This window comes from Manacus vitellinus, unplaced genomic scaffold (assembly GCF_001715985.3).
Source record: "Manacus vitellinus isolate BGI_N305 unplaced genomic scaffold, ASM171598v3 scaffold_3_pilon, whole genome shotgun sequence".
NCBI classification, from domain to species: Eukaryota; Metazoa; Chordata; class Aves; order Passeriformes; family Pipridae; genus Manacus; species Manacus vitellinus.
Window position 1 is genome coordinate 15,530,932 of NW_021940535.1, and position 13,659 is coordinate 15,544,590.

The following is a 13,659-nucleotide window of genomic DNA, read 5'->3' on the forward strand; positions in this document are numbered from 1 at the left end:
TGTAATAATGATAGTAGATTTTAATAGGCAGTTAGACATTAGTATAAGTATTAGTAGGCATTAATGCTGTACAGAAAGATAAAGTTTGACATTAGAGACAATGTTGTATAAGTTAAGACTTCTAATCCAGGTAAAAAATATCAAAAGAAGTGCCAATGGGAATAGTCAGAGACCAGTATACATCCACTTGCTTACAGATTTGTAGTAACACTACTTCAGGTTAGTGCTCAGAGGATAGAATGGGGACCTGCCCTGAGAAAACATTCCACTGGCACTGATTTCATGTTCATGCTCAACTTCCCAGCTGCAGATACATTAGGATCCTTACTTCTTTGCAGCTTAGTGTTTAGAACTTGGATAAGGTTTTTCCCTAACAGCTGCCTAACTGTTAACATTTTTCTGCTCATTTAGAACTTTTTTTTTTATGATAGGACTGTTGTCTTTCTGCCAAGCTTATCAATACTGCACTGCATATGTACATCTTCTAAAAAATATTTGTATTGCACTGTGTTTTAAATTATTTCTTCTGTCTCATGTCTCCTGATTTCATTTTTTTTTTTAAGTCTCAGTCCTTTGAAATATTTTCTGCCTTTGGAGCAGGAGCATTGAACTCTTCCTGATGCCTAACTCAAGTGTGGAAATCAACAGGACATATTACATATTCTAAGTTTTGGATATTGAAATGTCAAGTGCAATTCTGAAGAAGGTATGAAGGACACACAGTGCCTAAGGAGGTAGACTGAACTATTGTTTCCTGAGATACCTGCAGCTTGAAAGGATGAATGTGATCATGGCATAAAATAAAGCTGAGCAAACGTGGCAAGATGTTAGCTAGGAAGATGATAGCTGTGCAAACTTTCCATGTTTGGGTACATGAGCACAACAAAATGATAAGCAACTGCAGAATATTTTAGTGACAATAGCAATGGAGATTTCCAGTGCATTCAGCATGCTTTGGAATGCAGGGTACATATCCAAGGTCTCTTAAGGGTTAGCATTTACTAATAACCTAACATTGTCTTCTCATTTACTATTGCTCATGTTAAACTGCCCAGTACTGTACACATGCCAGTTTCCATTTTATTGTACAGAATCTATTCTGCTAGAGAATGCTTATTAAGTTCTCTTCAGTTAGCTGTTAGACATATTATATAGCCTTCACCTCTGTTTTTCTGCAGTGTGTGTTTAAAGTCCTTTTCTTAAGGTCCATAGTTGTCCCAGGCCCACACTATTTGGCTATGAATGGTATGTTTACTGTAAACTGGAAAACTAAAAGTGAAATAGATCTGAGGCATGCTGCAGACTGAAAACTTCAGATCATGTCCTAGCAAGCTGGAGTATGCTTCTGTCTGAATTATACGTGGCCAAGCATCAGCTGCCTTGCAGTGGCATAACACGGCAAATAAGTCAGCTATGTGAATCTTCATAGGAGGGTCCCAATTTTGTGAAATACAAAGGTAGGCTGTTTGAGCTCCAGAAGCCTTTCTAACCCTGTAGGGTATTCTACAAGTGTCCTGTATTTGACCATGGAAAGCACTGAGACATATCAAGGGACACGGCAGCTTTAGTGAGCTGTATGGTCCAGCCCCTAATGTACCCTGTAAACATAATCATATTCATGAACATATGTCCACTTCTTTTACCCTCTTCCACAAACCAACCCTTCCAGTATCAAAAAGTGTTTTAATTTCAACTCTTCCTTGCAGAGGAAAGAAAGCTCTGAGATGCTTATAACGAATAATATTAATTACTGACAGCATTATTAATTCCACCTCCTCACCATTGCACCTCTCTTGTTCAGTCTTGACTTGAGCAGAGCACTGCGGTTTCTTTCCAGCTCCTCCAGTGATGGAGAGAAACTGCAGCACTGTGCAGCACCTGAAAATACGAGTGCAAAAAATATGCTTTGCAGCTCTTTGGCTGGCAGCATGCCCCACCGTATGACCCAGTCTGCAGAGAATGACCTGAAACGATGAAAATCGGATGCAGCCTCTCCCTCTGCCATAAACAGCTGTACTGCACCTATCTCTGGCCTCAAAGATAGTGAGGGATTATAATTTTTGTGCTTATAGCAATGTAGCTCACATCGTGCATTAACTTTGCCCATGATAAAAATGCTTCGTTGTGGTGACACATCCTCTCTAGCAACCAGCTCACAAAATTGGTGAGGTAAACTTGAGAGAACCAAATGCATTATTCTGAAAGATGGTACAGTTTATTTACGTGCTCTGCAGATCAGAGAGCTGGAGAAGGGAGTTTGCCTCCCAAATCAAATCGGTTGTTTTAATTCCATGTTCCAGTTCACATTCATATACTATTTGCCATTCAATTATTGTCCCTGTAGCTTCTTTTTTTTACTACTTTCCATGTTTATAATGTTGAACTTTTTTCATATTATTTTTCTATATGTAATTACCTTTGAATTTTCTAAGCAAAACTTTCCTTGTTTTACTTATTTCCTTCCTGTATTTGTAACCTCCTATGATTCCTCTGTTTAATTTATTTTTCCAATAATATTTGCAACACCTCCTATTTTAGTATCATCTATGAAACTTGCTATCTTCTTTTTAACACCCCTCTCTTTCAGATAATTAATAATAGTGTTAAATAAGACATGTTTAAGAGACTGTGCAGCTTCCTGTCTTGTATTCTCAATGACTATTTGCAGCATGCAACCTGAAGAAATCTGTATCCCTAAAGATCAACCTGAATAAATGGTAGGACAGATTGCCTAGGGAGCGTACTGTGTGCTGAGGAACTGTCACCTCTCTGATCTTTCAACAAAAACTCCTACTTTACTCTCAAAGAGTTCACAAACTCAAGTTCTACTAAATTTAAGTAGAAGATTCAGAGTTTGCAGATGTAGCTAGAGACTTTCTATAAATCCACTGCTCTAAAGAAACTGTCCTATTCCACCACATCAATCTATTAACTTTGACTACTTCCATGCATGCTAAAATACTGCTCTGCATGCTACTCTTGTCCAAGTAGAGCCAGCTGAAACAAGATGATATGCTGTTTGTCTTCTTGCAAGGTAGCCAGAAATGGTACTGCACCCATACTGGTCATAATATTTTGGCTGTCAATCACCTGCTACAAGTACCTGAACAGTGAAAAACTCAGAGATGACTGGTCTCCAACATCTATTGCCAACAATCTTTGGCCAAAATGTTCAGGTATAATCAAGACATCAAAGAACTAGGGAAATTTCTGTTACATCTTTCTCCCCTCTACATTAATTTAGGCAAAAATTAAAGCTATTTATTCAGTTATTTGTTTGAATGGTGAAATTTTACTGCTTTGTTAAGACCTCTGTATGGCCAGTTACTCTCAGAGTAGCATTTAAACTTATTAATCAGCTTTTCCTGTCTCTATTTCTACTAAACAGTTGAAAAAAAGACTGAAAATATTTTTTTTAATATATGTGAAATGTTATATTAATAAGCATGTTTAATGAAGTACATCATGCATGCTTATATTTCATTTCGTAAACTTCCAATCATGCTTGGAAGTTCAGTTATATTTTTAAGTATTTCTCATAATAATGCAGACAAGACTCTGCTATCTCTAATAATTTTTAATATTTTTTCTTATGATTACCAGTTTGACTGCTTGTTAAGCTTCAGTAAAGTGAAATGGATCCCAGTATAGCAGTCTGGTGAAAATCGATATATAGTTCAAAGATGCATCATATTTTATTACAGCCCGTTTAGGATGTCTCTCATCATTGCACTTATCAGAATTCTCTCACCATTTGCATTTCTGCCTGTGCCAGAAAGTACTAGAGTTCAAGTTTGGACTGGATATAATTGATTTCACTACCTGTTCTATTCAGAATTAGACACGGCTTCAAAAATAACATGAAGCAAGAATAAACAGGAACTGTCATCAAAAGAAGGAATCTCCTGCAGCCACTATTCCTGCCTTTGCTCTATTCCCTCTCTTACATCACCAGATGTACTTATGTAACTACATGATGAACTGGATCAGCAAAGTAACCTGCCAAAACTCCAACTCTTTGTTAGAGGGGATATGGGATTAATTTTGATCCACATTGGTTTTCTGATCTAATTTACTAAACATTCAGACAAATACTTAGCTGCGTCAAGTGACACTGAGAAAAACGAAGCACCAATGTCAGAAGGACTGGACTGCAGCAATGTCAATTTGATGCTCTGAAGCTGTAATACTAGAAAAGTGTGGTTAAAATCAAATGGTACTTAAAATACATCTGTAGTCCTAGTGAACTGTGATGAAAATGCAAACATGAGAGGTTTCCTAGAAATCAATAATCTAGGCAGTATAATAACTAAAACAAGGTAAATTATTAGCTATTGGTTAAAACCTCATTTTTTCCTTAAGTGTTTCATATTGCCTGCTAAGAATTCTTCCCTAGACTGTGAAGAAGCTATTTATTAAAATCTTGCTTATTTTGGCTTACTTACTTTTAGTCCTTCTCAGAATTTTGGCCTTACCTCATGGCTACTTTATTTTTCTCACTAATTTCTTGTGAGAGATTTTATCAGAAATCCTTTTGAAAAATCAAAGTAAATTACTTCCTCAAGATGCCCTTTATACACTGTACTGTTGACTCAAAGAATTTAGCAGGTCAGGAATGTGTGATTTACCCTTGTGGCAGCCAGGCTGGTTTGATCATATCAGCATATATTTATCCAAGCATTTCATTACTTTCTCCTAATTACACTGCATCAGTTTTTCTAATAGTGAAGAGAGGTTTGACAGACTGTGATACCTGTAGTTGTTCTTGAATCTTTTTAAAAGATGGGAAGACACTTTTCAAACATAGATAGTTTTTGCTTTAAGTGATGTATAGATTTTAGAGTTTCACTTTCACATTTTGTTTCTCTTTTGCTCTTTCTCTTTTTCTCTTTTCTCTTTTGTCTTTTAGTCATAAGCAAAATGTAGCAAAGAAGAAGTATTTTCAAGGACAATTTATGTTTGCTTGAGGCCATAAAATTACTATGGTCTAAATGGGGTGATGCATTACTTAAAATATTTCTTAAAATTAATATGTAATTATGGGAAGCTTTAAGAAACTTCGATAACAATAGTTGTCAGAAATAGAATTGTTTTGAGAATCATTTCAGTTATTTTTTTGTTTATAAAATGTCTCAAAAGGAATTAAATTATTGCAAAAATTGCAAAAATAATTTTAAAGGACTTTTCATTGAAAAATTAATGTGAGGGTTATGACCATTTATCCTGTAGAATAGTGAAGGGAAAGCCTTCACATTTAAAATTAATATTTTATCTGTCTCTTTTTGCCCCTTTCTTAATTCCATTTTTATCCACTTTGTTCTGTTTCTCTTTTTCTTCCCTACTCCTTGGGGTGGGAGGAAAGAGATTTGCTTTGATCTTTATTATACTTTGCAGGTTTTTCTCTTTTAAGTATAATTTTAGTTGCAGGACAGTGAAATGAGTGTGCTTTGGATGTTCTCAAACATATCTAAATGCTGTGTAGCAGTTAATACTCCTCTGGACAAACACTATTTTTTAAATGAAAAAACTCTTACAGACAACTTAGAGATTCCAAAGCTGAATTTTCTAGTACTGAACCTAAACCTAATGTTAACCAAAAGGGATTATATATGAGGATCAAAGGACAATGAAACTCCAGTATTGTTTAATATTGAAAAAGGGAACGTGCCAAGATTATGCAGTTGAAATGTAGCTTGTAACTGCTGAAACATATGTTCCAAACATATAAAGATCCAGCATTTTGCTAGAATGCACTGAGAATTGAAGCTGTGTTGAGAATCAGAGAAACTTGTCTGTTTTTATTTTAGCAGTTATCTGAACAGTTAAGTGCAAAAACTCAATAACGATACTCTCTGTGATAAAAAAACAAATACAACTTCAGTTTTCAACTTTAAACTTGAACATACAGTAAGCTCTTCAGCAATTGTACCATGTCATGTAATGATCAGTTTAAATAATTATTCCTTTGAATAGTTCAAACTATTCTACTTCATGACGAATCAGTGAGTTTGTGCAAAAGTGGATAATATGTGAGGACAGTTTAGCAGGGCAATAGTGAGAGTGTGATGACACAAGTCACCTAACTGATTCTTGATGGCTGAATTCCAAGGTATGTTATAAAGTAAATGCAAAGCACCCTGATCTAGGGAAAGATGTCTCTGCCCATGGTTAGGGAGTTGGACTAGATGATCTTTAAAGATTCCTTTCAATCCAAAGCATGCTATGACTCTCTGAAAAAATAAACTTAATAAAGCAACATTTCTTATATGCTGTCACTATTTCCATGCCATCTGAGCATGCAAAATATTATATGCAAAAAACCCCCCCAGCATTTACCAAGAATGCTGTGAAAAGCATCTCATTCTGGATTGTGCAAAATTACTTTTTTTTCAAAACATGGCTCTAGCTCATATGACTGGGTGGCTCTACAGTGTTTTTCCCAGTACCAGATTCCAGAGTAGTCTTCAAAGGTGCGGTATCACGGTTCTGAAAATAGTACAGAGAAAACAGTAAAAAAAAAAAGTGTCTGCTTATATAGCATATGCTTCTGAAGAGAACTGTGGTAGGTAACAGTATTCAGTGCATTTCTATCTTCAAAATGCTTTCCCATTAGTGATAATGAGCCACTGAAGAAGGCTAATGGTATCTTCAGCTGCATTAGGCAAAGCACTGCCAGCAGGCTGAGGGAACTGGTGAGGTCACACCTGCAGTACTGAGTCTGGTTCTGGGCTCCTCAGTACCAGAGAGACGTACTAGGGAAAGTACAAAGAAGGGCCGTGAAGATGATGAAGGGACTGGAGCATCTCTCCAATGAGGAATGGCTGAGAGAACTGTTCAGCCTGCAGAAGAGAAGGCTCAGGGAGATCTTACCAATGTATACAAATAATTGAAGGGAGACTGCAACTGGGATGGAGCCAGGCTCTTCCCAGTGGTGCCCAGTGACAGGATCAGAGCCAATGGGCACAAACTGAAATATTGGAGGTTCTCTCTGAAAATCAGGAAATACTTTTTCACCATGGTAGTGACTAAGAACTGCCCAGGGATGCTGGGGAGTCTCTATCCTTGGAGATATTTAAAAGCCACCCAAACATAATCCTGGGCAAACAGCTGTGGGTGGCCCTACTTGAGAAGGAAGGTGGGACAAGACCACCCTGGGAGGTTATTGCAATCTCCACCATATTGTGATTCTGTGATAATCCTATCTTGATGGAGTAATTTTGCCACTAGGAAAGGCAAAACAAATACAATAGTACAAAAGCACACAGATTTTGTCCAGATTTTCCAACATCTCAGATGTGTCCTGAAATATAAAAGCCTTTCAAAGCATTTGTAGTTATAAAGATCTGATGCTGAAGAAGTGCAGCAAGAATATGTTGAAATAAAATACTAATAAACGGGAGATTGAAAACTACTATTTTTACTGCATAGAAATATAAAAGGTAAGACCCTGTGAATGCAGCACACACATGAAACTGAACATTCTCTGCTTATAAGGGTCACTACACTACACTGATAATTACATTTTTCATTTGAAGATTATGTTAGAACTGTGTTCAATTGGGAACCAAGAGTACAGTCCCTTCTGGTACTGCTGCACCTCCTATTCCCTTTAAAATCATTTATGGGAAAGGGTCAATTTTCTAAACAAATTTTAGATAATATATCCCTAATTTTTTGCACACACATGATCACTTTCAAGAAATATGGTCAAAGTCTGATATATGACTCTTTCAATAAGAAATTACAGTGCAATCATTCTTGCCAGAATTATTTTTTAAAGCTGAGAGAGTAAATAATCAGGAGATAATGTTCTAAAGAGTGTAATACCACAGTAAAATCATTCAAAAGACAAAGGTAATTTGGTGACAATTTTCTAATTGTTAGAAGGCTTTTGGAAATGCTGGAAGATACCAACTTTTTCACAGGAGATAATTTAAGTAGTAAATAACAAAGTTTTTATTTTATCCCATTTTGCTTTTAACATCTGGAAATTGTTTATTTATACTGAGAAATAATGAAGGAACAAAAAAACTTCATCTTTACTTACATAAGATACACCACTACCATCAATTTAGGTTATTACAACTCAATCACTGTTACAGTTTTCCTCTGTCATAAACTCAGTATCACAAGATAAACTCTGTCCAACTTATGAGTAGATAAAGCCTAAAAGACAGTCACTCCTGGACTTTCATTTCTGATTTCCATCCCTTTGGATGATGTTTTGGGTCAAATGCCTTCAGGACAACTGATTTCAACTATGTGAAAATATACTGAATGCATTTCAACTTAGTCAAATATGCTATTTGATATCTCAAAAGAGAACTTTTGTTTTTGCACATTTTGGAAAAGATTCATAACAAATTTCAGTTGAAGAAATGCCTCAGGCCAATGTGGTTTTCCTCAAAGCACACTGCACTAACAGACAATTCACAAGTCTGAAGTTTCTCTTAAAGCAAAGATTATGACCCATTGCCTTATAAATAGTATTAATTTCAATCTGACCTCCCTCTGCATATAAATACAAAACCACCCTGTCAACAGAATCAGTAAAGCTTTCAGATCATGCAGGATACTTAGATGCTGTACAGCCCTTCCCAGTCACTTTTTTAAGCAGATGTAGGTCTGAAAAGAAAAACCCACATGAATTCAGACCCCTTTCTGGGGGATGCAGTCAGGGGCAGAGAAGTTCCTATCCCTTTCACAACACATTATAATTCGACTCAAAACCAGCCCCAACAACACAGGTGAAAAAAATAACTTTCAAAACATGCCCAAGAGGCTCTAGAGGCAGCGTGCATGAGGATGCATTTCAATGCTAGTAACATGTAGATTATACTTTGTCTGACCTAAAGGACCATGATCAGAAAATAAAGACAAGAAACAGAAGAGAGCTGAGAGGCTTCAAGTATGTCAAAAGCATTACTCTTAAAGGGCTTTCCTGTAATAAATAGTATAATGGGAACCAAACAGCCTAGCATAAGATAGAAAAAATCTAGGAATTCCTGGGATAATGCTTCCAGGAGATAACAGCAAAAGAAACATATTCTCATGTCCAAAGACGATGCAGAACACTAATATTTCAAGAGCTGTGAAAGGAACAGAGCACAACAGAGTATAAAATGTGTCCCAAGTGACAAGTCCCATTTTCCTGAAAAAAATGTTGCCATTTCAAGATTATTCAAAATATTTCTTTTTCAAATAAAAGAAAGTATGTAATAACAAATAATAACAAATACTGAGTTATAGTGCTGTCTTTTAAAACAGGCTGCAATATGCTGAGACTTCTTCATGAGGTATGGAAATTTCTTTCTTCAAAATCAATTAGAAATAAATTGCATAAAAAGGCAGCCAATTATACATGGTTACAAATTCCCAACATTTAATAGGAAATTTTGATGGCAGTCAGAGGGCTGAAGTGGGGATCTACTCAGGCATTATTTTTTCCTGCTCAAATGTTGTATTTGTCTTCAAATTCCAGTGTGTGCCACTCATTGTTAAGTTTGTAACTACCATTGAAACACCAGCTCTGTATAATCAAAAAAATTTGCTGTGAGACTGTCATTCTCACTTGATTCTTACACTTCATCATTTCCACATACCACTGGATATAGTAAGACTATATAAGTTATCATTATTCTCTGCAGTTCTATAAATTAGTTTCCTATTCACAAGATAGAACTTGTATTGAATCCAGTTGAGACTTAGAAAGGCAGATCTCAGGTGTAATATTTGAGCACACAATGAAGCAGAAGGGAATAGCTCCGATTTTTTTCTAAAGGTCTGAGCTTAGAAGTACACCCAGGACCTTCATTAAGACTATGATGGCCCATTTGAAGGCTTACAAACACACCAGCATTCCAATCTATGCATCCTGCCTTGTCTGAGAAGGGCAGCAGAAACGTCAGCACAATGTGAAAATGAGTTTCTATATCTGACTCTCTGTGATATACTGGATGCAAAAAAAAAAAAAAAAAATTAAAAAGCCTTTCTCAAAAAAGAGCACAGACAGGATGACAGGATGCAGCCCTTTGAACTGCAACACTCTGGACTTGGTCCATGTGAGAATGATCAAAGCAATCAATTCTTACTGATCAGATGTGTTGCAGTAAAATATAACTACTTAACTGGACATGTGGACAGAGTAGCAGTTCTGACTAATCTAGTACATATACAATGACTAAACTGGGCCAAGAGTGGTCTTCCTTTTTACAGATGGGTTAAGAAAGTTAATTCAGAATGAGTAGTACTGCACCCCTTAATAGATCTGGAATTTCTGTAGGGCAATGAGAAGAGATTCAAATTCTAGTATTGAAAATACATGGAGTTCCTCATAGGAGGAATTATTCATCATATATGTAATGCCTGGAGTTCTTGACAACATTATTTGGTTTTAGAAATTGTTTTTATTAATTGCAAAGAAATTTTGAAATTGCATTTTATAATTACAAAAAATACCCTTCCAAAATGCAAGAATTACTCTAGTTATGATTTATCAGCAAAAATAAGTATACTTTGTAGCTTTTTCTTTGTATTTCCTCCTTCTCTCTCTATGTGACTCACAAGGTGTTTTAAAACCACAGCTCTACAACATGCCTCAGAATTAGTTCCAGATCTTTATGCAATATTATTTCCATTTTTTGATCATTTAAAATAGTAGTTCAGAAGGACACTATTTGTAAGAAAAAATATTATTTTAACTGTAAGAAAAAGGGTTTCACATTATCAAAATAAACAGAGAAAAAGATCAGCTCTCATTGATACTAATGTTAGCACAGGTTAACTCTTTGCTTTAGGCTAGGACATAATTTATCCCAGAGTTTTTACTTATTTGAAATAAGAGAACAATATTCAAATAACTGAATATGAAATTATTGAATAAGTACTATAACTGACAATAGCAGAAGCATCATGAAAAACAAATACCTAAGACAAACATTTTTTTTATACATAGTGAACAAAACATGCATCTTCACCTTTTTGGGTAGAACATTCTGGAACAATGATTAAAAAAAACACCACAGAAGAAAATAAAGTTCCTGAGGCTGAACTCTGTGGAAATTACTACGGATTTTTTGGTTGGTTGGTTTTTTACTCATCTTTCTCTCAGATACAGTATTAGGGTAGCTGCAGGAGTTCTACCTGGAGACAAGAGGATTCTGGGGACAAAGGACCCAGATGGCTGGGACACAGCCATCTTCCATATTTCCATACATGGGTATAAGACAAATATAAGAGGGAAATAAATAATTTATATATAGGTACATATGTTAATTTTAAAAGAAAAAAAGAGGTTTATTTCATGTTTACCACACATACTTTTTCCTTGTGCCCACTGAAAACAAGATAATTTGAAACTCATTATAGTATACATGGTTAATATGTGTCTTCATAACTGAAATTTACTTCTGTGGCCAAGAATCACAGTGGCACACAGGAAATCATTAAGAAGTATTTTACTGCTGTCCAAAATGTTTGCATGAACTAATTTTATAACATACCTGCAAAGATAGAAAAAGCCAAAGAATTATTGCTGTTAGCTATTTTTAATACAATGCAGTCAGCAGATAATTGTGTTTGCCTTAATGTTAACTAATGCCCCTCCTACTGTGTTTTAAAAGGAAGTGGATCAGCAGGAAACATTTAATTTACAGCAGCTTCTTGCTGTTTATGTGAAAATCAGCTACCAGAATACCAAATGGTTGTTTTATGTATGATTTATTTCTTCCTTATTGATAAAAATTCCTCTTTTAGAAGAAAACCTACATACCACAAAACAGGGAGAAATATTTTAAAAATACATGAAATGTCAAAAGTTCAGGGTTTTTTTGCATATACTGCAGCCTATACTCAGACTATTTCAGAGTATTAAGAATATTTGTGAAAATTTGTCCTTCAAAGTTGTAGCCAAGGAAACGCAGTTGTACACAATAATTATAAATCCTGAAAGTTAATACTATTAAACACTTTCAATGTCATTACTAAGAGTCCTCAGCAAGAAATCTGAAAAGAAAAAGAGGAAGGTTTTTTGAATTTTGTTTTAATTATTTTAGGATGTTTTGTCTTGCTTTCTTTTGGGGGACTTGACCTCATTTTTTTTTTGGCTGATTGACAGCAGTACATATCTTCATAAATACTACCTATAGATGTGCTTAAACAAAATTCTACACCGTATTTTCAAGGGCTTTTCAAACTAGACTACAACCAGCCTATTGCCAGACAATAAAATTGGGAAATAAAATGTATAGTTGCTATTTAGCCTCTAGTATATTGATAGTATTACTCTGCAGGGTTATTTCACTTAGTCTTATTTTCTTACACTTTTAGGTACAGCCACTCACTGCAATCACTTCAGAGGCTTATATAAAGGATTTAGACCTCAAAAACACATACCCTAAAACTGGTTCTGAAGTCTAGTGGTTTTAAGTAATTTTTAGTGCATTTGAGAATGGAGTTTGGTCAAACACCTGCTTTAATTTCCTCTTTCTGCCTGTCAGCTATTTCCCTGGAAAGCACAGACCCATTTAGCAAAAACAAAACTGGCCAAAGAAAATGATATGAGAAATTGAAAAGATTTACACAGAAACAGCTGGAACTCCACTTTGAATCAGCATGACAAAACAACTTGTGAATACTTCCTCTTGTAAAAATGGGAGCAAGAAAACCTCATAATGCTACTGAAATTACTTCTATGGTAATTTCAAAAATGCTTTTAGAATTAATCGTATAGATGAGGTTTGGGTTTCCTAAGTTTCACCTATTCCCAACATATAGAACTATGTGTCTAGACAAGATAAGAGCAAAGCAAGTCCAGCTTCTCTTCCTTCAGCCCTGCTCCTCGTTTTCCATTTCCATCCTTTCCAAAGGTCTGTGATTTATATGAAGATGAGTTTGGCTGAGAACTATAGCATGGCTATTTTAGCATCAATTTTTCAACAGGTTTAGATATAAAACTCTTAAATTTCATAGTTCTTACTAAGTGGAGTCTTTTCACTCCACACAGTTCATAAACAAATCAACTGATCATCTAAGATGCTGCACAAAACAATGTGTGGCATTGGAATACCACAGAAACTAGTGGAACCTTTTTACCATCAAAGATCCAAATCAGACAATTTATTCATATATTGGTTCAACTTGTTTTAAAGTGAAGCTAGTCCAACAGAACTATCTCAGCTAAACAATGTGAGGCAAAGTAATGTTGAAACCTTTCACTACACAATACTTAATAAAACAATAAGGTACGCCAGCAGTCTAGCAAGCCATCACGTGTTCAGTGGCAAAATGAAAAATGCCACTTATACTGAAAGTCTAAGGATATGACTGCTGAAAATTAGGGCTTTGCTTGCTTCTATAATGTACATTATCTATAAATTAATAGAAGTAAAATGCATTATAGCAATAACAGATGTCTTGAATTTTTGTTATACTATTTATATATACTTATTAAAGTAATAATACTAGCATTACAGTTGTGATCATCTGAGCATATTAAAAAAAATAACAGAACCAAACAAACCAAATTCTATAAGAAGAAAATCTTTTTTTAGGTCAAATGATACAGCTGGGAGAAAAAAAGCACTACCATAACAGCCTTTTCTTGGCCCTGAAGAATGCAACTGACTTAAACTGCTAAAATGTTGCTATATCAGAAACAAA